Source organism: Rissa tridactyla, chromosome 3 (genome assembly GCF_028500815.1).
Source record: "Rissa tridactyla isolate bRisTri1 chromosome 3, bRisTri1.patW.cur.20221130, whole genome shotgun sequence".
NCBI classification, from domain to species: Eukaryota; Metazoa; Chordata; class Aves; order Charadriiformes; family Laridae; genus Rissa; species Rissa tridactyla.
The window spans coordinates 58,223,349-58,248,464 of record NC_071468.1 but is presented as its reverse complement, the minus strand read 5'-3'; the positions used below and the strand labels follow the sequence as shown (position 1 = coordinate 58,248,464).

General features: G+C 43.1%; 1 protein-coding gene across 4 annotated transcripts in view; it reads left to right on the top strand.

Moving 5' to 3' along the window:
• Positions 1-25,116, top strand: part of IPCEF1 (interaction protein for cytohesin exchange factors 1) — a 90,172-nt gene that overhangs the window by 4,138 nt on the left and 60,918 nt on the right. The window contains exon 1 of one of the 4 annotated variants that reach the window (XM_054194675.1): positions 20,797-20,844. The exons of 2 other annotated variants lie outside the window; for them this stretch is intronic. The gene's annotated coding sequence lies outside the window, so the exon portion shown is untranslated. Of the gene's footprint in view, positions 1-20,796; positions 20,845-22,517; positions 22,637-25,116 lie in introns of those variants that run through there. One more of the 4 variants, XM_054194678.1, reaches the window with a different exon arrangement.

Genomic DNA, 25,116 nt, shown 5'->3' with positions numbered 1-25,116 from the left:
ACCTACTCATCTAATAATATTTATTAGAGATGGAATTGCAGGGCTTGTCAGCGCTGTCTTTCAGAGTCGCTCTTTCACCTTTGCTGCAACGCTTCCCAGAAAGCCTAGACTTAAAACCTGTAGTCAAGGCACACCGGTCTGCCAGTTGCCACATTTCCCTGTCCCCACAGCAAGTCCCCTTACCTAGAAAGGGGGTAAAACCAGTCTCAAGTGAAAGCTTTTAATGATGCAGCTCATGTGTAACTTGCAACTTTATGCCTGCACAAGAGGCATATTTCTCTTGTTTTTATGTTTGTTTTTTTTTTTCTTTAAACTGAGAATATACAACAATAAATTTTCACAGTCGTTGAGGTTAAGATGCCTATTGAGTAGGTTTTTATATGGCTGTCTACAGGAAATTTGGTGCAAAACATCTTGTTAATCATTGCTATTCTCTTTCTAGTGTAAGGGTTACACTCCAAGTGCAGCTGTGTCTGTCTCTGCCTTTAAAAAGAGGTCAAATTGACATTTAGAGTTATGCTTTGAAAAAACTGCTGTGACTTCATGACCTTTCTAAAACTGGTATTCTCTGCCTTTTAAATAGGGACTTTCACTTGAAGGAATTTACAACAGATTTTCCTCTCAATCCTTCACATTTAGATCCTGGCTTCGTTCCAGATTGTAGAAACTAGATTTGTAATTGCCTTATTTACAAGGTAGGGTTTCCCCCTCCTTGTTTGCTTAACTTGACAGATTGTAGACTATCAGGCGCCGCTTAACCTTTTCAAAAAGATGTTTTATTTCAATTCCCTTTGTCTTAAAGATCCATTTATTCTCTTGAGAAACTTTCATCAGAATGAATAGAAAAAGTGGATTAACCTAGATTAAATTTGTAATACCAGAGACTGTGTCAATTTGTGGGTTTACCAGAATGGGAGAAACTAGATTAAAGTTGTGCTCAGTTTTATTAGCAGAGAATTTGATTAAAAATCTTGTTTTCCCATGAATTTGCAAATTCAGATAAAATTTGGATAAAACAGCAGTCTGAATTCCCATTCCAAGCTTAAAAAAAGTCTCAAACATGGTAAAATCCTCATCCCAATTGGCTTCTGGTTTAAGACCCTGGACTACTTATTTATTACCTTCAGTCTCTGCTCTTTGATATCCACATAGCACTAGCAGTCTGAAGCACAGCTGGGAAGGAGACACAGCCAGCACGCGGACACTCATTGGAAAGACTTGTGCGTTCAGGACACTCTCAAGCCTTTTTCTGCCAGACATGCCACCATGTGCCCTTCTGCCTCCTCGTTGCCCAAACCAGTTCCTCATCAGTACCTTCCTCTTCCCAATCACCCTACCAGAAAGTCCTGGGCCCAGGATTTTCTTTAGGAAGAGATAGTTGATGGGTGAGAGAGGGTGTAGTCCAGAGTTTGTTTTGGGACCAACAGGCTATAAGAAAGCTCCTGAGAGAGCTGGTTGTCCTCCCACTGTTTTTCGTTCTCCACTGGACTCCTCCCACTGAGGAAAAAGGCTGCAGCAGTGCCAGGTCCTGCTCACAAGGGTGGAGGTGGAGGAGGAATGGTGCCTCCTCTTTGCCGTGGTAGGGATTGGACCATGACTGGAGGAGCCGGGGTGTCTGTCTCATTATCCTGTTGTGCCGGGAGCACTGGGTGTTGCTGACGATCCCTGAGGAGGATTGTAGATTAGAGCAAAGAGGAGGATACCCTGCACCAAAGCATGTGTGATGCCTGCAGCGTCCATCCACACAGCACCGTCATCGTGCAAGGTGAAAGCAGGCACAGTGGTACCACCACTGCACCTCGTGTCTCCTCACTCCTCTGAGATCAGCACCAAGTGACTCCCCAGCATTGGTGCCCTGAGGCGTTTGTGCCTGCAGTGCTGGTCAGAAGGTCTATACCTGAGAGAGGTCTTTCTCTTGGATGGAATACTCTTTGCTGCTCACCTGCTGGAGCCTCCCTCACCCTGCCCCCTTCACAGAGCATACAAGGACAATCGAGGTACAGCTGGAGAGAACTGGTGCTTTTCTGCAAACTGCAGCATCTTGTGTTGGTAACCCTGGCAGACCCCAGTCTCTGCTGGTTTTGGGCAAGATGGGAGCTTTTGTGTGACTGTGCAGACTGTGACTACCAAAATGTGCGTTACTTATACAGCGTATTCTCCTATCGCTTTCTATAGATTTATTTCAAAAGGACCCATGCAAAAGGCTAGCCCTCATCTGGAATTTCTGACAAGTTTTGTTGCTGTGTTACTTAACGTTTTTTCACGTATCACTGTGTGAGCAGATGGCGCTTGCCGTCGGGTTCGGCAGTCGGGCTCCTGGCTGCATGACTGCTGTAGGAGACCACAACAGTAACTTTTCCGCTAGCTGGGCTGCTGAGGTGGGGACTAGCGCTGGTTGGATTTTCTGGTCCGCTCCACCTTTCTTTTGTTTTATCTCAAATAGAGTGCGAAAGATTCTGAATTGTGCAAATTGGCTTATCGTCTGTAGCTGTGTGACGAGCAGCTCGTGTATAACAGCCTGGTGTACAAGTCCTTCGGAAACTGTTTGCTTCCGTGGTTTCCCGTTTGTTGTTCGTGGCGTTTGACAGCCTGGCTGAGTTGTGTAGGTCTCTCTCTGCTCCCTGACAATTTTTTTTTCAGTGGGAGAAAGATGTTTTTTTGTCCTCCGTGGATGAATATGGGTATTCATAAAAAGCACAGACTGTCCAGTCATGCACATAAATAAAAATCCATTCAAGATAATGATGATGAAATAGGAACATAACATGAGTCGGATAGATCATCTTCTGTAAATCCAGATAATAGTGAAGTCTGTAGAATCTACTTAATTTAGGCCCTGGTCCTGCAAGCATTTATCAGTGTGTGAATACATTTATGTAGCACTGTTGACTTCCAGATGACTGCTCGAATTCATAAGATTAGTCCAAAGGCTATGGAATAACTAGAGTCATTTTGTTACATCTCATCTATTTTAATGTGTCAGCGTCTTCAGGCTGTGGTCATATGTATTTTGTACTTCGTAGGCGGGGGAAGGCTGTCCCAGAGGTGAGTAATTGTTAATTGGAAACTTGCAAGTTGTGAGCGCGGGTCCCGGTGCTGCTGCTGCTTGAGCCTCAGCAGTAGGAAAAGGAAGGTCCTGGAAGAGAAAGTAATGTTTAACTCTCATATTTCAAAGTCTTATAAGAGTGAATACTTTCAAAACTGTGAGGCAATCCAGAACTAGCCGTGGCTTTTTATATTTCCTATTGGAGGTCAGCAGGTTGACTGACATTTGATAGTGCATGTAGCTTATTGCAAGGTTCAGATGTGAAACTTCTGATAAAGAAATACCTTTGCCATCAGGAAGAAAACTTTGAATAGCTTGTTTGGCCTCATCCACAAGCTAAAGCAACTAAAGAAAAAAGCTAAAGCAACTAAAGAAAATGGGCTTTGGAGCTAAATAACTGTTTAAAACCACTTTGGTAGACAATTGAATTCTTTTTTTTTTTTTTTGAAGAAGAGAGATTTAAAGCCTGTATATGTTAAATACAATGTCAATGAATGTTGATTGTCATTTATAACTATACTGCCTTTTGATACATTGAAGACTTGTCTCTCAGTAGAGACTGAGCAGGGGAATGATGGTCATTCCTGCACCATCATTGTTGTTGAACTGACTGAAATGTGAAAGTCCAGATGTCTCTTTAGGGAATGTCTCGTGCTTTATCATGTACATGTGCGTTACCGGAATTCACGTCTGAATTCATTCCATGCCAGTGAAAAACAATGTATAGCTGAGTTGTAATGGAAACCTGGATACAATGAATAACAAGAGAAGAACTTGAAGGGAAAGAATGAGAACAGGAAGTCTAATCTTCAGCTTTTTTCTATATATAGAAAACACCTCAAGGGTAAGAACATACTGTTTTGTATAAATACATTTAAAATGTGTTTTGTAGGCACATATTTTCAATGTGTTGTCATGATTGGAAACACATGTAGACTCTGAAAAATTATGTGAAGCATGCAGAGCTCTTGCCCATGCACATAAGTAAAAGCTATGCACGGTGTATACGTGTGTAAATATTTAGCTGGAGGAACAGCCACATGAGAACTACTTCAGAACAATCCCCAAGTCAGGAAGCCACAAATTATAGGTCTGAAATTTACCACATTGGCATGTCTACATAAATAAAACCAACTGGAAAGATAGGAGGGAGGAAAAATGCATTTACAAACAGTATTGGATTAGAGAAGACGAAAAATGCTAAACCCTTTTCTTGGCTCTAATCAGAAGGCAGGGAGATTATTACAGGCAGGAGCTTGCAGACTTCAGCTAAACAACTTCCCGGCTCTGAGTTTGAGTTTTGATTTTTATTTACGTGTATGTATGCAGAGCTTTACACATAGTCATTATTTTGACAGAGGCCAAGAGGAGGCATGGTTGTATTTGTTTTTCCCCTTTCCAGGAACGTTACCATCTTACTCCCTCTTTATCTTTGCCAGCTCTTTGGGATGGGATGATGTCATCATCTTTATCTACCTAGTATCTACCATGATGAGGCCTTGATCCTGACCAAGGGTGTTGGCTGTTTCATGAATGTTGAATTGGGAAGCAGCCATAGGAAACCTGTATTTCTGTTGCAGACAGCAGCACTTCAGCTAGAGTAAATACAACTGATACTTGTAAAACCACCGAGACAACTGCTAGTTATCACAAGGCCTTATACAGGCATAGGTACGTCACTCCTCTTCCAGTCCTCCCACCCTTAGCCTATGCCGGAGCAAGCTCCCAGAGCTTCTCTCCCCACTCAGTTGTCAAACTTGCAACTGAGCTGCAGGCAGGCTGCTGGAGGCTTGGAAAAAGTAGCTGCCCAGAATGATCGCTCGCTTCTCGGACCCAGGTCTTCCTGGAGCTGGACAAGGACAGCAGGTAAAATACAATCCTTTGAACCAAGGAGTAGGAAAAGGGGATGTCACTAGGTCTGAAGAGAGAAAGCAAAGTGACTGTGTGTGTGTCTCTGGAGTTGTCTTTTCCTTCTATCTCTCTGAAGAGAATCGCTGAGCAGAGGTGTAACTGTCTCTGACGTGGAGCATCCCCACGTGGTAGAGAAAGTCCGGCGCTCCTTGGGTCTGGAAGGTCTGTAGCACGACCGGCGAGAATGTAGCAAGGACCGCTGCTCTTCCGCGTGCAGACTTCTGGGGCTTTGTCCGCGTCCTCTGCTTCACCATCTCAGAGGATGTAAGGGAAGAGGAGGAGAAGGGAAAGCATTATGTAAGTTGGGGAAACTCCCTTATTATCGAGCAATGTCTCAAACTTAAATGGGGGTGGGGGAGTAAATGCAAGTGTTTTCTCAAGACCGCATGTCGTGAAACTAGAATTGAACGCACAGGTTCAGTTCTATCACGTGGCTTCTCTGGAAAGGAAATATGAGGAGTTTATTCTGTAAGTGCCTGGAAGCTGGAGGCTTGGCGCAGGGAACTCTTGTGCTACAGGAGAAGGATCGGTAGGTTTAGAAATTGTAGTTCTATCCTTAGGCTCCGCTGTTGGAGATCATAAGCGGACGCTGAATTGACCTTAAGGAAAATGACTGTGAAGAATGCGTTGGCGTAAATGTTGATACATGTCAACTCCTGGGAACTGCAGTGCCGGTAGGACCTGGACCAGAGGTGTTTCTGGGAGAGGGCACCTCCTGTTCTGGCACCGAGAGATGACATCTGTGTCACTGTAGCTATGGCATTGTAATCAGCTTTATTAACTTAAAATCATGAGAGTTTGGTCAGCAATTGGTAAGATGTAAAGGTCATCTTTTTAGTTCCTCTGGTTGAAAGGCTAAATCCTGCTATTAGTGAGGCCGATTGATCTCAATTGGCATCTAATAACAAATACTTATTTTGGGTGGTGCCTGGGGACTGCAGTCCCCACAGCTGTGGAGCTGAAGTTCCCTATAGTGTTTAGTGGATTTATGTCTGCTCTTCGCAGTGCTTCCATCCGCAGGAGAGCACAGCGGTGTCTTTCTTTGGGTGATTTGGGGAACTGAGATGGAGGTAAGCCAAGTTTGCTCAGCACTGCAAAGCAAATGGGGGAATGAAAGCCCTTGAATTGAGCTCTTCTACAGCTGGGCTGTCTTCCCTGTTGTCAGTCTCTTAACTATTCAGTGGCTGTGGATCATTCAGTAGTACATGGTGGTGGTAACTACCAGTTATTCAGTCCTTGAAATGACCTCTGCTTGATGGGGTTCCTATGCCTGCAGAGAATTTGTCTGAACTGTATTTAATGAAGGACATGAAAAACTTAAAAACTTAAGTCTGCAAATTAGCACTGAGAAAAACATCCGGTTGGATATTTCTCTGTCCAGAAAGAGTTTCAATTTTCTGTTAAGATTTTGATCTGTTTGGAGTGATTCCACTTTTTTTTTTCCACTAATAGAAGTGGTCAGGGACTAAATTTTATTTCTGTTTAAATCTTCTGGTTTAGAATGCACACAGTTCTCCTTACTGAAGAAGGGGGAAGGAAATGGTTTGATCTGTGGGACGGAAAAGTTGTGTAAAGAGAGGCTCAAGGTTTGCAGTTTGTGATGTTTCCACTGCCCACTCCATTGTGCGTGGTCTCTTTGGGGACAAGATACACATACTGTTGTCCCCCTCTGCAGCAGAAGGCTGAGCTGCGGGAGGGGGAGACTCTGCTGGGTTGTAATGATTGGAACAAAGATGTTATCCTCGACAGATTTTGGTAGAGTCAGATTTATATGTGGCAATTCTTTCAAAATATTTTCCTATGTATTTCCCCAAAGCTTTTTAACTGTATGTAAAGTTCCTTTTAGATTTTCCTATAGGTGATAAGGCAGGATTGGGAAACAACGCTTAAATATTTAACCTGACTACAATTCAGGGGGTTAACTATTGGTTATAACTCGTACTTTCTCGAATATCTTGTACATCTGTAATCTCTAACATCTTACACAACTGAGTGCTTTTCGAGCATGACCATGCTTCTATCGTGCTTTGATTAGATGGAGCCGATGCACAGAAACTAGATGTCTTATTAGACTCTCCTTATCTCATCTCAGAGCATAAGAGGTCCAAGGGAGCCTCCCACTGAAACCTGAGCCCTGCATGCAAGCGCAGGTCCCTACTTCCCTCTCTGCTGGAGGAGGTCACTCCACCAGCTGTCCCGTTCTGCTCTTAAAACCAGCCCTTCATCCAGCAATTCAACACAGTGGCTGGACCAGGAAGTATGCTGCTGATATAAATCGTCCATGGTCCGATGTATAGTTAATAGTTAAACGCTCTATGGCTGAGACAAATTTTTTACGTGGGGTTAGGCTATAGAGAAATCGTGAACTGCTGCAGTTGAGTGTTTCTGGCAGACAGCCTAAGGGATGGGAGAGAAAGGCTTTTGTAAATACACTGATGCAGAAATGTATGCTTAATGTGTGCATGCAAATACATAGTATTTATTATACAAGTAGCTTTGCATAGCAGGAGAGGCGAGCAGCTGTTCTGCATATGGCTGGGGCATGGTGCTGCTTCCTAGCAGAGCCCGTCCCCTGCCCCCTCCTGCTGGGTGCCACCAGGTCCTGCCCTCTCCTGCCAGGTGCCACCAGCCCCAGGGCATGGCAGCAGCACCCTGCTGCCTACCGCAGCCTCCCTGGCTCCTGTGGCTGTGCAGGCACTGCAGGGGGGGCAGTTCCCCGAGCCCTGGCTTTCTGGTGAAGTTCTTGTTCTTTTTATTATTATTATTATTAATCTTCCAGTTCAGAATTTCTCAGAAAGCGAACATCAGCACTTAATCTATAGGGATTTTCCTTCTGAGGGTGGAGAAAAGCTTTCAATTATAAAGATTGTTTAGTAGGTAGCACTTGTTGAGAAGAAAGAAAACATCCTGGATAAAATTTTAATTCCAGATGTCAGTAACAAAAAATAACGTGCTTAGGGGGAATGCCAAAGAAAGCATTGCATCTCTTATCTTCATTAGACTAAACAAGTGTAGCTCTGTTACTGTCGATACCATAAATGACTCCTTCCTGGAAAGATTAACAAGCCAAGCCATAGGATAAGAGTCTTCAGGTGAGCCTAAGCAATGCATGGCAGCCTGGTATAAGATGTAAAAGCCACTCTTCGGGAGGAACCACAGTGACTTCAAATTCAGCATCAGTCTGGTAGTTAGGAAACAAAATAAGGTAACTTTAAAAAGTGGACCAAAATTATATGAGAATGTGCGTTGAGAGAAAAATAAGAGGAACAGCTAAATGGATAAACTGTTTGAAATGCCATCAAGACTATTTAAATGTGCTGTTACTAGAAACTAAGAGGAAATGCTTATCACCTGTCAAGAAAGATTTAAAAAGTAGTACCAATGACAAAATGAAAAAGATAGTATGTATAAACAGTGAATTACAAGAGTCTATCAGAAATCAAAAGACTTTTTCAAAAAATGGAAGTCATACCTTATTGGGATTGCATGGCAAGGTTTTGGTAGCAGATGGGCTACAAGGGCAACTTCTGTGAGAAGCTGTCCAATAGAGCCAGTGCCACTGGCTCCAAGATGGATCTGCTGCTGGCCAAGGCTGAACCAGTCAGTGACAGTGGTAGTGTCTCTGAGATAACATATGTAAGAAGTGGGGGGGGGCGGAAAAACCCACCTGGGCAATTGCAGCAAGAAAGAGGCGTAAGGATATTTGAGAGAAACTACTCTGCAGACACCCAGGTCAGTGAAGGAGGAGGAGGAGGAAGTGCTCCAAGTGCTGGAGCAGAGATTCCTCTGCAGCCCTTGAAGACCATGGTGAGGCTGGCTGTCGCCCTGCAGCCTCTGGAGGGTAATGGTGGAGCAGGTATCCACCTACAGACTGTGGAGGATGCCACGCTGGAGCAGGTGGTTGCCTGAAGGAGGCTGTGACCCTGTGGGAAGCCTGTGCTGAAGCAGGCTCCTGGCAGGACCTGTGGAGCCGTGGAGAGAGGAGCCCACATTGGAGCAGGTTGTGGCCCCGCAGGGGACCCACGCTGGAGCAGTCTGTTCCTGAAGGACTGCACCCCATGGAAGGAACCCACACTGGAGTAGTCTGTGAAGAACTGCAGCCTGTGGGAAGGACTCATGTTGCAGAAATTTCGTGGAGGACTGTTTCCTGTGGGAGGGACCCCACACTGGAGGAGGGGAAGAGTGTGAGGAGTCCTCCTCCTGAGGAGGAAAGAGCGACAATGTGTGATGAACTCACCACATCCCCCATTCCCTGTCCCCCTGCGCCGCCCAGGGAGAGGACATAGAGAAACCAGGAGTGAAGTTGAACCCAAGAAAAAAGGAAGGGTAGGGGGAAGGTGATTTTTAAAATTTGGTTTTATTTCTCATTGTGCTACTCTGATTTCTTTGGTAATAAATTAAATTAAGTTTTTCCCCAGTCTAGTCTGTTTTGCCTATGATGGCAATTGGTGAGTGATCTCTCCCTCTCCTTATCTTGACCCACGAGCTTTTCAGTATATTTTTCTCTTCCCTGTCCAGCTGAGGAAGGGAAGTGATAGAGCATCTTTCGTGGGACGTGGCATCCAGCCAGGGTCAACCCACGACACATCCAATAGAGTAAAATGGAAAAGACCGTAAGTTCTGGTAAATAGTTGTTAGTCTTTTTGGTTTGATTGCTAAAGTCATAAAAAAGGGGGACACACCAAAATCCTTTCACATCATTAGAAATAGAAACCAGAGAAAGATTTTGGTACAGTTTGAGTTGTAAAAGAAGTGGGAAAAGATGACAAGACCATAAGAAACAGTGTTAAATGAGCCCTTGTACTAAATGTTTCTAGATGAGAGCCTTTTTGTGTGAAAGAAATCTAGAGGAACTGTCTCAAACTGAAATGCTATAAGGATACCTTTCAAAACAAACAAGTAAAAAAGGTTGATAGATCACTAGCTTTTGGCAACTGGCAGTATTGATGCAGAATTCTAAAGCAATTGGGAAAAGGAGATGTTAAATTATATACCCCAGTATATAATTTACTGTCTGAATTAGTTACAGAGTACCAAAGTGTCATGGTTTCAGTTGGGATAGAGTTAATTTTTTTATTAGCAGCTGGTGTAGTGCTATGTTTTGGATTTGGGATGAGAAATACTTTTGATAGTGCACTGGTGGTTTTAGTTGTTGCTAAACTCTCAAGGCCTCTTCTGCTCCTCACACCACCCCACCAGCGAGCAGGCTGGGAGAGCACAAGAAGTTGGGAGGGACACAGCTGGGACAGCTGACCCCAACTGACCAAAGGGATGTTCCATACCATGTGACATCATGCTCAGCATATAAAGCTGGGGGAAGGAGGAGGAAGGGGGGGTCGTTTGGAGTTATGGTGTTTTGTTTTCCCAAGAAACTGTTAAGCATGGTGGAGCCCTGCTTTCCAGGAGATGGCTGAACACCTGCCGGCCAATGGGAAGCAGTGAATGAATTCCTTGTTTTGCTTTGCTTGCATGTGCAGCTTTTGCTCTACCTATTAAACTGTGTTTATCTCAATCCATGAGGATTTTTTTTTTCTCTCTTCCAATTCCCTCCCTCATCTCAACTGGAGGCAATGAGCGAGCCGCTGTGTGGTTCTAGCTGCCAGCTGGGGTTAAACCAAAAAATGAAGGAACAGAAAGTGGCAAATTAATAACCAGATGGATTCACAAGTATGAAGTGAGAGTAATCCTAACTTTGAGTTTTTTGGGGTGAAGATGCCATTCTTCATAAACCCAGAGTTCTTTGGATTAATGAGCAAACCTGAACTAAAGGTGCATCCAATTGATAGAGGATGTGATGCCATAGGTGGGTTAATTCAGGTCAGGAGTGCACTTATGAAGCAAATCTCCTGATTATTCTCACTGTGGTTCATACAGTAGACTGATCTCACATTATACGAAATGAGGAGCTAATCAGTCTGTGAGATCAGACTATGGCTACTCACTTGCAATACTTACATGCATGTCAGATCCTTGGCACCACCTATTTAGCTCTACAAATTCGTCATTGTTGGCCTATTGTACTACTTGCCCATGTACGTGTCCGTGCAGTGGACTTGGATATCCAGAAATCTTTTGGCAGGACTATTGTCAAAGGCTTATGACAGCTAGACGGCTACAGGTCTTTTGTGGGTTAAGAGATAATTAAAAGGTGTGAAGTCAAGGTCAGAAACAAGGTACAGAAAAGGGGAACTAGGGTTTCAGTAGATTGGGATTCCTCAGCTTGAAAAAGAGGATTGAGAGGTAATGTGATAGGGTCTGCCAGTTATGACTAGCACAGAGATGATTACAGGGTGGCAAGGAATACTCATTTTTTCATAGGAAAGCTGATATGCACCATTTATTTAAAAAAAATCCAAAACAACAACAACAAAAAAACCTCCAACAAAACAAAAAAATCCCCAACAAACCTGACAATAAATTGAAGCAAAAAGGAAATACTTTTTTCCACACACCACACAATTAAATTGTGGGAGCTGGTATGGATTTTGTTTTGCTGAATGTATAAATGGGTTCAAAAAGCAAGGACAAAAGTTTATGGAAGGAGAGGCTGTTGACAGCTCTTGCATACAATGAAGCTGTGCAAATCTTCCTTCAGGATGTGCCTAGACTGTGGAATGGCAGAAGTCCCCATGGAGGCCTCGCTTTACGTTCTCTCTATTTCTGTGCTCTCTATTTTGTCATCTGCTGTTGTCAGAGACGGGGTCTGGGATCACCATTACTCTGACCCAGTTCTGAGCATGAAATAAAAATTCCACTTTTATTTGGCTTTCAAACCTGACATGTAAGTAATTCAGCAAAAAATAATCCATGAGATCAATTTTCTTCAGCTTGTTCCTCTTCATCCCCTTGGGACACCTGTATTATCCATACTTCTTTTTTCTATAGTAGCCTTGGGTCAAGTACACTGCAAAGTGTCAGGGATGAAATCTGGACAAGTATGTTCTTCTCGAACAACGTTGCCTTGCAATAGCCAGGGAAGCTTCAATCTTGGAGATCATACTGGTGCTGTGAAAACTTGCACAGGACCTCCCAGCCTTGTGCACCACCTCTAACCTCACTCGTGGAGTCTTGCTGTAGTATCCAGCTGTGGGAAATGCCTTGCTCATACTGTCTCTGTGTCAGCGTCGGGAGTAGTGTTGCTCTGGACGTTTGGGCCAAAGCTCAGTGGTAGCAGGGAGGTGGCTGGTGGGGCACAGGGCAGGTGGAGGGGTGCTTTGCCAAGGACTAAGACAAGCAAGAACACCTGTAGAGGGTACCTTGGTAGTTTCTGACTGTGGGAAGCAGCAGGGACGTTACAGCTGTGGTTACAGCTGTTGTAGCAGGCCGTACCACTACTTTACGGTGATGACACTAAGGGAAACATGCAGAGCTCCTCAGTGAGCTGAAATTGGAAGACCAGGTGGTCCGGGTGTCCTGGCAGGCAGAAACTGCCTGGGGGGCTGTGGAGAGCTCCTCAAAAGGTACGGTGCTCTTCTAAGTTTCAAAGATCCTTTGAACTCTTCAGCAAAGAACTGGTGCAGGCTCTTGGAGAAAAGGCAAGTGGCAAAGCTGGATTTTGTCCCACTGGTTTGTCTAATCACATCTTCTCTTTTGCCTTCCCACTTCCTCTTTTTCACTCTTTCTGTAATCATTCACCTTTGTTCCCCTTCATTTCTTTTTTGAATAGACAAAGAATTCCTTTATAACTGGAACTGTTGGAACTGAAAATATAATATGTGAGCTTGAAGTGTTTGTTGAAGTCCTCTTATGCCCAAAGCCTCGCATGAGCAGTTATTTGGATCTCAGCAACTTTTTATAGCTGTGGAACAGCTCTGTAGGAGTAGTGGTGGGGTGGAGGAGCTCCGAGCCCTGCTTGAAATGTCAGAGGACAGTGTGTGGCAATGCCACTGAGTCATGCCGGCCACAGAGGTGGAGAGCAGCAGAAGGGCTCTTCATCTGCTTAATTTCAAACAGCTTGAATCTTGCTGCTCTCAGAGGAGCTTGCCCAAGTACTGGTCAGTTCCCATATAAAAGGAAAATAAATTCTGCTAGTTGGTGATGACCTTGAAAGTTAGAGTTGACGATACCATAAATAACATTGTCTTTTTAACCGGGGAATATTTGGAAGACTTCTCTGAGAGCTGGTTAAACAATTGCTCCCTTATGACAAAGCAGAAACCAGTAGGATATGTGCAGTGTAACTGCACAGGAAGTTTTCAGTGCCTTTGTACAGAATTGCTGACATTAACAATGTAAAAGTGTTGGTAGAGGTGTCACGCAAGTTCTTAGGGTTTTGCTTGTTTTTGTTTAATCAGGGTACAATCTAGTACTAACATTTTCATGTTCTGCCTCTATACAATGGGCTCAACACTGAGCCATCTTCCTTAAGATGTTCAGAGATCTCCAGATTTAGGTCTTTACTCAAGTGAAGTGGCCTGTTGCGGCACACATGAACCTAGAAGAAAAACAACTTGGTAAAAAAGGAACAGTGAGTCCCAATTACATTTCTTGAAGCCTAGTGCTTAGGTGCTATCACAGGAGCCTATTTGAGAGAGAGAGAGAGAGAGATATTTTAACCACTAGACCACAATGACTCAAATGTTTACTAAGATATATCGCATAATGTTTTTATTCCCTTCTCTCACTTTATTATGACTGACTGTTGATGATGAAAAATGCAAATAAGCTGGGGAAGTGGGGGAAGGTAAAAATCATAGCTGAGTAGAGTGACTGGAGAGCATCCTTCACCCTCCTCATCCTGGTAGGTTCATTGCTGTGCCGGGGACAAATGCTGTGGGGGAGGAAGAGAGAGAAAGAGGAAGTAGCAATTGCAGACACTTTGCAACCTCAGCAGAAAATACTGAGGAGAAACAACAAACAGGCAGCTGAGGTCGGTTCTCTTCCTGGTGAACATGTCAGCGTTGCTGCATTGACCTCTCTTGCACCTCGGAGGTGTGAGGGCTCAGCAGCCAGCTGCCCTCAGGCCAAGGAGACGCACAAAGGAAAAAAAAGCCAGGAGGGAATTTGATTTTGGGAAATTCAATGAACCCAAATGAATCCAGGTGATGTGTGTATATATGTAATGATAGCATCATTTGAAGTCATTGTTTGATAAATAGAAGTGCAAACAAAACGACCATGGTGTGTCACCCTTCCCTTACCAATGTTTCAAAAATTGACCTTTTGCGAAGTAAAGATTTTTGAAGGCTCTGCATTTCAAATGGCTGTATCATGACACTATTTGAATTTAAATGCAGCTCATATGACCCTAAACTATGATTGAATTCAGTGCACTCTCAGTGACTTATGTACAAAGTTTACTGATGAATTGTTGATGTATTGTTGAATTTGATGACACAAGTCAATAGCTGCATTGGCTTTTTATCTATTTATCTTACATCTGTAATGGGACATCCCTCTTTTGTGTTCTTTACAAGTAATTAGGCTATCCTTAGGAAGCTTAAAGCGCAACTCTAGAGTTACTTGAAAAATACATTTGAGATACATGAAAATAATGATTTTTTTTTTTCCTGAAGACTTTCAAACACTCTAAAATATTTTCATTTTCAAGAAATATACTAGTTTTTCATTTTTAATTTTTGCTTTTGCAAAATGACCCTGTGTTTGGAATAGAAACATTTGAGTGAGAATGCAAAAAATATGTGTCTTGCTGATTTATTTTTCCTGTTTAACTAATTTTTTTCTTCTCAAGAAAATCATTACATCCAGCAGCTCCCCTCTTTTCTTAAATAATTTTTTAAACATGAAATAGTTGTATAAAGGTCTTATTCCTTTTTCTGTCTGTGAAAAACATGCTTTAAAAACCTTAAGTTTGGGTGACTTGGCAGAACAGCTGAAATGTATGAATGAGGTAGAAGGATGTGTCGGCTTAGTGAGAAAAGAAAATTTCTAAACGAGTATATTTTTGAAGGTGTATACCATACACCTTGAAGGTTTATTACCATATCCTTAACAGTGTTATATTTTGTATTTGGATTTTAGCATAGATTTTTACACATGGAGAAGAGAAGGCTCCGGGGAGACCTTATAGCAGCCTTCCAGTACCTGAAGGGGGCCTATAGGAAAGCTGGGGAGGGGCTGTTTGCAAGGGCATGTAGTGATAGGACAAGGGGCAATGGTTTAAACTAGAGCAGGGTAGGTTTAAATTAGGCATTAGGAAGAAGTTCTTTACAATGAGGGTGGTGAGACACTGGCACAGGTTGCCCAGAGAGGTGGTGGAGGCCTCATCCCTGGAGACGTTCAAGGCCAGGCTTGACGAGGCTCTGAGCAACCTGATCTGGTTAAAGATGTCCCTCCTTACTGCGGGGGGGTTGGACTAGATGACCTTTAGAGGTCCCTTCCAACCCAACACATTCTATGATTCTAAGTACCCAGGTTCTCCTAAACTCGTGTTTATATTCATATATATTCTTTTTTTTGAAAATGTATACATCTTTCTACTTTTGGGAAGAGTTTTTACTATCTTCATTACAGGTTTGTGGATGATCTGCTAGTCAGAAGTAGGTTTGGATCTAACAGGGAATGACAGGCTCACTGCGATACCCAGGCTGGAGGGGATCTGGGGAGGTCTTGGTCCAACCTCCTGCTCACAGCAGGCTCAGCTGTGAGCTCAGAACAGCTTGTTCAGGGCTTTATTCTGTTGAGTCTTGAAAACCTCTAAGGATGGAGACTGCACAACCTTTCTGGGTGACTGCTCCCACTGCCCTCATGGGAAAAGAGGTTTTCTTCATAACCGGTCTGAAGCTCTCCTGTTTCAATTTCTGCCTGTTGTGTCTCATCCTTCTGTTGTGGCCCACTGGGAAGTGCCCATCTCCATCATCTTGCTTCCCCCCTCGTAGGTGGTGGAGGGCTGCTGTTAGGTGGCCCCTGAAGTTGTCCCTTCTCCAAGATGGAAATGTCCCAGTCCCTCAGCTTCTTGCAGGACAAGTGCTCCAACTCCAACCATCTTGGTGTCCCCTGCTTGAGTTTGTTCCAGTTTGTCACCACCTTCCCTATATTGGGGTGGTCCAAACTGGACGCAGTATTTGGATGTGGTTAAACCAAGCAAAAGGGATAATTATGTCCCTTAATCTCCTGCTTATGCTCCCATCAATATAGCCCGTGATGCTGCTGGCCTTGCAAGCCTATGACACTCCCAGTGTATCTGGAATACCCCGTTTCTGTCACAGGGTTAGTGATGAAGTTGTGCATGTGAATATTTACAATGGGAAGCTGTTGCAGCCTCTCTGGCAGGTCAATGCATTTTGAACGTACACAGCCACAACAAGCAGCAGTAGTGTTAATATGACTGGAACTGCTGAAGGCTTTTTATCAGAGATGAAAGGAAAGCAGTGGCATAAGGTTGTGCAAGAAATGACTTTGAAGCAAAGAGTGGGATTTAGGATTCTGTACATATGTTAAACTCCTTGATTAGTATAGTGCTGCAATAAACCCAATGTCTAATGTTCAACTTCGGCAACCGTTTGTTTTCAAGATGCTTAAGCAATTTTCTGGTTACTTTAAAGATGTTCTGTTTTCCTCTTCTGATAATGCTGTCATTATAAAGATAGCTAATATACTGCCCTCCCATGAAATAGTTAATCTGGGGAACTCCAAACACTTTAGAGGTATTAATTAGTAGATTTTCATAACATTCCTCCAATGTAGGTAATTACTGTGTACCTCCTTTAAAAGCGTGGTGGTAAAGCTATGGAAGTGGTTGGTTCAAAGTCAAGTGGTAAGTCAGTGCCGGAGTCAGGGCTGGAGGCTGTGAGTGCTCGTTCCCTGCTCAAAGGCTGCCAGCCCCATGTCATCCATCAGCATTTTAGTCTCAAAGTCTCACACTGGGATTTAGCCAAGTGGTAGAGGTAAATATACAGCTGATTTCCTCTCTTTTGATTTTGCAGATAGGGCTTCCTCAAGGTTGACTTGATCTGAGGGAGAGAGAAATACAAGACTGAAGTGATGTGTATAAAACCCCACCATTCTCTTAACACTGGAGTGTTCAAGGGCTGCTTAGTGCTCTCAGTTTCAAATTCACTTCATTATGTCAAACAAGTTAAAATAGAAAAGAAACCTCACAGAGTAAGCTGGAACATCTTTACTGCTTTGAAGGAAAACTTTGTGGTAGTGGGAGTTGATAGCTTTCAATCATAAAAGTTAAGTGCCAGCAGCAACTGGTTTGCATGTAACAGATGGGTACGGCAAATATGAATCATATTGGCTGATAGAGACTCATCTCATCCCACTTGTGGTCTCCGCAGCCTGGGGCAGAAGTCGTGCAACCAATAGGGTTTGTTGGTAAGTGATATGTAATCTGCTTTCAGTGGCTTTCCCATATCTTTTGGTACGTTCATCGGTTACTTAGTTGGCTGAATAGGCAATGGAAGGCTCAGATGATACCTTATTTTCCTGTTTGCAAGAAATAGACACTCACACGATGTTTTTCGAATGAAAAAGACACAGTGCCTAATGGGATTACATTGCAAATAAGGTGTGAACTGGGTCACTTCTCTTCTGATTCCTGTGACAACTGTTACTCAGCTCAGGGAGAAAATACGAATTCTATGTATGTCTTGAATTTTTAACCAGACAGATGTGTTTTCCCCTGCGCGATGCTCAGATCCAATAGATTGATTTGAAATCTGCTGTAGGAACACAATGGAAAAGTAGTTTAACCTGCCTGTTTTCAGCAAGCCTTACTCTTCTCATCCCTGTGAGCTGCCCTCATGTTCCTAGTACATATGATTTTTGTTATTCTGCTTCCACAATCCTTTGTTTCTCACAGGAAGCTTGCCAGATAAATGGGAATTAGGAATTCCTAAATTTTTGTGGTCCCCCCCAAGTTTTCTTGTGTCTTTGTAGCCGTGTTGGCAAGCTGTCAAGGACTTGGAAATCCCTTCAGAAATCTCTCTTCTGCTCCAGCCTCTCCCACCTCCCTGGATGGAAGCCTAGTGATTTCTACAGCCTGCATTTGCACAATTTTATGCATAATTTTTTAACTCTCTGCATCACTCATCCTACTGAAGCTTTTTTTCCTGTGATGTGCAGCACCTACCTCAAAAGTTACTGAAGGTCTCTTACTCTTTGTCGCTGCTGTGGCCCTAAGAAGCTAGTAAAACTGAAAGAATAATTTTCTTATGCTGTGAAATTTGCTATGTATGTTTCAACCTAATGTTCCTGGAAGTTACCTCATTTACTGCCCTTTGCACATAGTGAATCACTATTTGCCCTGCTTCACAGAGTAATATTTTCAATTCTGCACCAACTTCCACGCTCGGGTTCCAAATACTGTACTCAAACCCACTTCCTTCTGTCCATTTTGTTTATCACCTTCAATTGTCTGTTCCTTCCGTTTTTGTTTTATATGACCAAGAAAGAGTTGTATTTTCCCTATATAAATCATAATTTTAAATATTTATGTTGAATCCCTTATCAGTTATGCCACCCTCCAAAGCATTGTTTGTATTAAAATCCATCTTCCTACAAAAGCTTTCTTTTCCTGGCAATTCTTGATCATTTTTTTCACTCTTTGCTATTTACTCTTACAGAATTCCTTCTATTGTTTGTTGGCGATGGTTATTTTACACAATATTCCACACAAAACTGCCACTGATTTAAACAAAAGCATTCTTAAATCCATTAGATTATTCACCATTTGCTTCCTCATTTGTCTGAACATTTTGTTCTGGTTTTGACCACAGCTGAACATTAAGCAGAAGCTGCCTTTGAACATGTCGTACACCTCCTCTATTAAGTTTGTTTGCAGCAACAGGGCTATTAAGTTAATCAGTTGAATATTTTCCCCTTCAAATGTTATTTATGGAAATTTAATAACAAAGGTACATACACTTACTTTTTTCTTACTGTGTATCTTCAGGTGATACACTGGAAAGAAGTCTTTACGGACATCACCTTAGCTATAGGTTGGAAAAGTGGAAAATTACTTTGTTGGTAAAGGGGGTGGGGGGGAACAGGAAGCAACATCAAATAAGTTTATTGGTATATTCTGAAGGATATACGAGTGCTTTCCAATGCTGATGCAAAGTACCATATGCATGCAATGCGAATACCAGTCACTGAAGTGTGACGCATTATATAGTCAATAGCTAAAAAGTAAATTAGAAGAGGAAAAGCTTAAAATAGACAGAAAGGAGAAAAAAAAAAAGGTGTGCAGCCATTATGGAAACTTGCCTCAGATTCATCTGTTTGAAGGTGATGTCTGTCTTGGTTGGAAGCAGTTGAGGATGTGGCTGCTCTCTCCTGCTTACACTGGCACAAGCTCTAAGGTGGATGGACTGTGACTGCATTGTATTGGCATGTCGCCCTCCCACAAAAGATTCATCTTTGTAGCAAAATATCCTCTTCTGGGTGCACTGAGGTACTCAAAACAATGCATGTTGCTCACTGTGAACAAGGCTTTCAAGTTATTCCCTGTAGACTGACATGAGTCATCTGTTTTTTGTGTTCTTGTGATTCTGCCAAGACTACTAGAAAGCCCTATAATTATGACAACTGGCATTCGTGCCATCAGCAAGGCCCAAATTAAATTTCTTCTGCGTGTCCTACAGGTGGCACTGTAATTTCAGTGTCATGCATAGCAAAGCGTTCAGATCTCTGGATGTCTCCTTTACCTGCCTTTGGATCCTGGAATTTCCCTGCCACAGTGGAGAGAGATCTGAGGAAACACAGGAGAATCCCTAGGCAGCAGCATCCCTCCATCCCGCTTTGAAGAAACCGACCTGTAATATTCTAGTGAGTCAAAAAGGAAAAACTCACTTCAAAGCATGCAATGATCTACCTTATTTTTAGCAATGCCTATCACTTTGAAGAAGCATGAGATTTAACAGAGTGTGTGTTCTCTCTTTTCTGGGCTTCATATGATATGTGAAATAAATAGAGTTGGGTAGAGAGAGCAATGAAAATTATTTAGGTGCTTGTGCTACAATTAGATGTCAATTCATTCTTGAAGTCCATATACCTGTGGCTGAAACTGTTGAATACACAAGCCAGAAAAGTACCCCAAACTACAAGGCCCTGATTTTTACTTTTCTTTGTTCCCCAAGCCTAGTGAAAGCGTAACTTATAGAAGCATCTGTCTCATATTTTGAATAAGGCTGTTGATTTTGGCTTGCCATTTCATCAGGTAGTAAAAAAGAAAAAATGGGATATAAAGACTGTTGAGTTGAAGCTGTTAGACCCATGTGCTCTTCTGCAGACCTTGCTGCCAGCCCCATCCCTGCCTGGATGGTGTTTCCTGGGACACACCTTGCAAGTGACCCAGAAAAACCAAACCGGTAGCGCTTCATGCCCCATCCTTCCTTTTGTCCTGAGGGCTCCCCGTCCTCGGCGTGGCTGGGCCCAGGCTGCCCTGAGCTCTCCCACACCTTGGGGTGCAGGGTTGGACCCTGGAGGGTCCCTGGGAGACTGAGGCTGAAGGGGTGCTCTGGGGAATGGGTTAGAAACAGAGGCCGCACTGAGGCTCAGCTAGTATGATTTGTTACAGTGCATCTATGATAAGCTTTCTCCTGTCTCCCACAATGCACTCTGAGTGGGAGTATTTGAAGTATTTGATAGCACGGTTTTTAAACAAATTTCCATTTGTGGAAAAAAAAAAAAAAGTAAAAATTAAAAACTTGCCATCTGGGAACGTTTCTAATTTTTTAGTCCCTTCCCCTACCCCATTTCCACTTGGCTTGGTTCTGGTATTAATGGTTCTGGCAGGCACGGCTTTTAGCACTCGCTTTGATGCCTGCTTCTGGTTTGTGTAGTCATGACTTGTAAAAGACATCAGTTTCCTCTTGGGCAATTTCAGCGTTGCAACCAATTTCTGTAAGAGTTTCCTCTCTGCTTTGTGAGGTGTGGGAGTTGACAGGGCAAGTGTGGCTGTTCATCAGAATTCCTTGCTGGTAAGGTTGTGGCTCATTTCTTTCCTCTTAAGTGGCAAACAGTAGTTGTTTCTGTCTAATGACATCTACTTTCCTTTTTTTATTATTTTTAAATATGGTTTTAGCTGATGAGAAACAACGCTTACTTGGTACAATAAAGGAAGTTCATGCTGGCAAGTAATTGCCCTTTTTTAAAGATCTTATGCTTCCCCTTTTTTTCCCCCCACCTTTAGGTTAAAAATTGCAAATGGATTACTTAAAAATATTGAAATCATTAGAAATAATGGAGTGTATTTGTGAAGACAAGTGACAGTGTGTATGTATGTGAATGATTCCTATTTTGGACAAGTTTAATTCAGTTATGTTTTAAGATTCATCAAAGGAGAAGGTGACAGTCTAGTCATGACTGTTTCATGTAAAGCAGATATTTGTGAATACAAGTGTGTAATATGGAAATGGAAGCAATTCCTTTATTGATTTTAGGTTCCTAGACAAAAATGTGCAAATCTAGTATCGTGTAAAAACTATTTAAGGTGCAATATGGGGGTTGACTGTAATGTGCTGTGGTGACAACACTGAGCAGACTGATTTCTAGTTTTAATGTGAAAAGAATTTTAGAATACATTAATGTTTTTTGTCACAGACATGAATTTGTGTGAGTAAAGACAAAGTACTATGTGAATGGGCTTATCTATACCATGAACAAAAGGACAGCCAGAATTAAAATCTCCTGTCCTTTGCACCAAAACAGAAAACCCCAAATCCTGACTGCATCTCTGGACTCGAGTTTTCTTCAACAAAATGTGTCTCTGGTGAAAGCTGAGATTAACAGCTTGTTTCATCATTCATTTGCTCCCAACAAGTTCTTTTTGGGGTGTAGGGTAATATCTTTCTTTACTGGGCTCCGTCCTATTAATTAGATTTCTTGGAAGGTTTATTATCCCCGCTCAGGAAGCGCAGCTCAGTTCAGCAGGATTTTCCTGTCTGCCAGTTATGCCAACACTTATTGGTTTGTGACAATTTATAAAGGGGAGAGAAATTTGTTTTGTAACGTCTCATGAAATGGCCCTTCTGTACCTTCCCCTGTGGTGAAATTTTTACACTTTCTAGAGGCAAAAAGTGCCTCTCTGGGAAGGAGAGACTTCCACGGTGCCCCTCTCTTGGCGTTGACTCTGGTGTCCCAGCTGCACATGATTTGATCAGCCCCGAGCATGGGGGAAGCTGCGTGCCCCGGGCCAGGGACGCTGAAGCTCCCTGCTTTCAAATGCTGCTTCGCTTGGACTTTGCCCTGCGTGCTGCTTCTCCACTGCCCCCGAGAGAGAGGTCTTCTCCCCGAAGCGGGGAGAGTGGGTCCTCACATGCTGCGTTCCAACACCTGCTTTCCATCGGGAAGTCATAGTGGTTTTGTAGGTGGGAAAGGTGAAAGGGCACATCAAAAGGTATATTGTATGCAAAAGTGTGCTTCGCAACAGCATCTTTACAAGAGCCAGGAAGAAACAGGGTGGTGGAAAGTTCTCTTTCACTCTATAAATGGCAAGAACCATTAATGGCAGGCTGTTGACTTTCACATGAATTTTGGTGCAAGCTGCTTGCTACTTGTCCCCATGCATACTGGGAGACATGATTTCTTGTGGAGCTGCCTGGTGGCCAGAAAGCAGCATTTGCATCTCAATTTTTTGTGTGTGTTTCCCAGCAAGGGTGCAGCAGCCGGGTGCTCTGTGCTCAGCATGGCACGTTCTCCACCAGTGTCCGTGCAGTCGCTGTGAGGTAGCATCGAACCGTCGTGGGCTGAAGAGCTTCCACAGTTGACAAGGTGTTCTCTGTTTTATTCTTGTTAATTCCAGATGTTTCCCCTTGCCCCCTGCGTCCATCCTTCCACACTCCCACACGATCTAGCTAAACTAGGCTTGGTTGTGGGTGAACAGGATGAGGACTGATTTGGATAAAGTCACAACGGTAGGACACTGCACGGACAACAGTATTGTGCACTTGCTTGATTCAGTGGTACGGATGTGCAGCCTGCTGCTCATCAGCTTGTCATGTGGAGGTTCTAGCAGGTTCTCAGTTGGTGGTGGATCCTCAGGCGGGAGCAGTAACCCAGAGAGGGGGCTATGATGCTAAACGACAGATCGAATAGTTTTACTATTTTGTGGATGGAACTGTCTTCAAGGGATCACTCAACCGCCTGCTAACACACGTGGAACTACTTATGGCCCTGGAGAAAGTGTCCTGCCTAATGTAGCACTTATTGCTAATGAAATCATGCTGAATCTGGTTACACAATCACTGAATGGGGAGATGGGCACTCGGGTAATGCTGTGTGTGAAACCAGACCTATTGCCCCTTTCTGCAGCTCAATTTCCCTTTCAGCTGAAGCAGAGCCGCGTTCCTATCTTTTAAGGGTTTTTCTGAAAAGCCATACATGCAGTTAAAGGTATAACTCATCAAAGTGCGTATGTGTGTGCGCTGTGTTTGTGCCTTTAGTGACATACGTTTCTAAAAATATTTCCTTTCTGCACCCTCCTATACCCTCTAATTGTTCACTTCTCTCTCCTTTCATCAAGTTACATGCTGGCTGCCCTCCAGTGTCTGCCGCTTTTGCTTTTGCTATGGGGCATCTCTGGCACATGTCCCACGAATAGACTGAATTCTTCTGCCGCGATGAGTGTGTCTGTCCTTCTTTAGCTCTCTCCTGCGCCTCTGGCTCAGCTGAATCATGCTTTCTCTGTGCATACACTTTCAGTTGTCCTTGTGTTCTTGTCTCTTTCCTCTCCAAACAGGTCTTGCTGACTGCTTCCAAGGAGAGGGATGGAATCCACAAAGCGACATGGCCTTGCCTCACCTACTACTTTTTTAACTGCTTCTCCTGCAGATATGGCTTCCTTATCTGGGCAGAGCTCTTCCTTCGGCTTCCTTGCCTTGCTTTTCCCCAGAACCTCCTCTAGTCTTTCTCCCTTTTCTCAGCTAGTATGTTTTTATTTCTTGTATTAAATATAACCAAGCAACAAAAGTCTCTGTTCTCTGCTGTCATTTTTATCCTGGCACCTCTGATTTTATCTGAAAATCTCTCCTTAAAACCTTACTGTCTGTGATTCTGTATGCCGATGGTTAAAACCTTACTGCCTGTGATTCTGTCTGCTGATGGTTCTCCACCTGTTTTCTGAGACACACTTACAAATTGCTTTTCAGAAGGTCCTGGTATACTCCAAACTACTGGCTATGGTCTACTAAAATCCTGTCCTTGGATCCATTTTTTTGTCTGCACCTTATGTCCAAGTAATTTTATTTACAAACATCAGTGTGGCTTCTCCCCCTATGAAGGGCAGGTATATTCCTATAACTCAGTTTTACTTTTTTTTTCTTTTTTTGACCAAATGTAGAGTTTGGCCAGTCTCTATGATATGTCTCAGCCTTTAGTTGGACCCAGCCTGATCAACTTCTGCCTCTCCGAAGTCATCGTTGCTCACTACTGACAATGAAATTATGGTCCAAGTGCCTTCTTCAATTCTCTGTGTCTTTATTTCCAAGCTATATTTAAATTTTGCACACACTTTCAAATGCCTTCATTCTCCTCCCTCACAGAAATAAATTGTCATCCAAGTTGTCATTATCTCATGTCACATTTCCTGAAATCTCCTATTCTCTGGCTTTGACAAAAGCAATTTCAACCAGTTTACATCAATTCAGAAACCAACTGCAAGGATAATTGTCTTGCTGTGCTTCTTTGTTGAGTCTCTCAGCCTATCTGTTTACACTTCTGGGCAGCATCAAACATATTGAGCCTTAGCTCTGATTTTTGAACTCCCTGGGATCCCTCCCTCCCTGGGATCTCTTTCTTACTTTTACGAACATTTGAAAATATCATATCGTTATTTTTCAGAGCCACTTGCTATGGCACCAGCAGAGACCTTGACAATGTCTGTCCTCAGGCATGCTGAGACCCAACATATGATGCTGATGACTCTTGTCTCGCTGCTCTCTTGGACTCTGCATCCTCCTGTTGTATCCTGTCTCAAACTGGAAGCCGCCAGGAGCAGAGTTACCTTCTCTATTCTTCCATGTTCCACAGTACTTGACACATGGTCTGTCATAATGGCAATAAACATACTGCGCAATCCTTATTGCTAATACTTCAGAAAAGTTTCTTCAACAATATTTTGGGTGGTAATGCTGTAAATCATTTTACATAGTTCCCTGCTTTTTTACGTTGTGTAGCTGCTTCGTTGTCCTCTTTCCTTCTTGCAAGGTCTCAGGAGAACTCGTGCTCTTATTCTTGGTGCATCCAAGTCTATA